The sequence below is a fragment of the Galeopterus variegatus genome, unplaced genomic scaffold, assembly GCF_000696425.1.
Source record: "Galeopterus variegatus unplaced genomic scaffold, G_variegatus-3.0.2 Scaffold4215, whole genome shotgun sequence".
In the NCBI taxonomy this organism is placed as follows: Eukaryota; Metazoa; Chordata; class Mammalia; order Dermoptera; family Cynocephalidae; genus Galeopterus; species Galeopterus variegatus.
In genome coordinates, this window is record NW_007730326.1 from 95559 (window position 1) to 97083 (window position 1525).

The following is a 1525-nucleotide window of genomic DNA, read 5'->3' on the forward strand; positions in this document are numbered from 1 at the left end:
ACATGGGTTCACATGTGCACTAATTCCACCCACATACAACTTGTTTACAAGAAACGTCGAGGGACCCTAAATTATTTTCTCCGCAATCCACTATTTCAGGGTACCTCGCCGTATAGTCTACATGTTAAAAATCTTCCACGATGTTCCCTTAGAGAGGATAAATGACCCTTTTATTTATACAACCTATTGTCTGTTTGATATGGCTTAAGGCTTGTCCTTAAGACTTGTCCTGTAGTTCTGTCCTTTAGTTACACGTGTCCAGTTAGTGGTCATCACTGGTGTGATTTTCCATGGGAATCTTGTAGTCATACTGAAGTGAAGTTCAGTGCATATTCAGTAGATGATCAAGCCAATGTATGTATGTACCCTGTCGACTCTGGTGCAGTGGCTGCAGCCAGAACACTATGGGTGAAAAGACAGAAGGGTTGTTGGTACCAATAGGGGAAGTTCTTGCCCCTTTGGTAAGATACCTGCTAGTTTGCCATCCTGAGAAAGGATGGCTGCAGGAATAGGTATCTTACCTGGTCTGGGGCCCCACAAGGCCATACAAACAGAAAACCAGTAAGTCTCTGACTCTGGCAGTGGTCCCACAAGATCCACCTGCCACCATGTCAGGGGCATTCTCACATGAGTTATCTGCGCATCGTGGGCACCCATCTGCTCATCAGGAGCACATCTGCCCATCAGGGGCACTTTTTCTCGGGTTAATGTGGCACCCGGCAAGCCATTGACCACTTGGCCTTGCAGCCAGCATGCTGTATTCCCCATTGTAGCCACCCAGCTACATCAGCTACTGGAGCTCTTTCCAGCCACCTTACCTTAGCCAGCACATCAGCTTCATCATTGCTAATTCAACATGAGGACTCTGGTCCTCGCCTGCCCCCAAAAGATAAGCACCTTGGCCTGCTCCCTAGTCAAAATGGAACATTTCATCTGCCTCCTCAGGAGCAATCAAAAAATCTTTAAATCCACTGAACATACCTTGGTACCTGTTTCCAGACGTTTAGTGAAGAAACGCTGTTCAGGGTGCAATTGCTGTCACAAGGCAAACAGAACTGCATTTGGCTGCTGGTCAATTTTCATTTTATCAACCCCTGCTGCAAGCAAGTCAAGCCACATCTCCTTATGGCTAGTCTTGCTTAGTCAGGATAAAATCCTGAGCATTTCTTGGAGGTTTGGTCTTAGCCACCTTTCGGACCCCTTTTGCTTGTCTGCTGTCCTCTACTTCACCCAAGCCGGCTATCATGGTCGTTACATTTATAAGATGACCAATGTACGGACCCCTTTTGCTTGTCTGCTGTCCTCTACTTCACCCAAGCCGGCTATCATGGTCGTTACCTCATGTATACAATGACCAATGTATTGGGCCAGTATGGCCATCAGTGACCCAAAAGACATTGACAGGGCATTTTGCCCTACTATATCTCTCATGCTGCCTGTAAAATTTTCATTGTCTGAGCCACGAGTGTTCACATTAAACACGGACTGCCACATTCCAAACTCTTGAGTTATTTGAACTAACTCA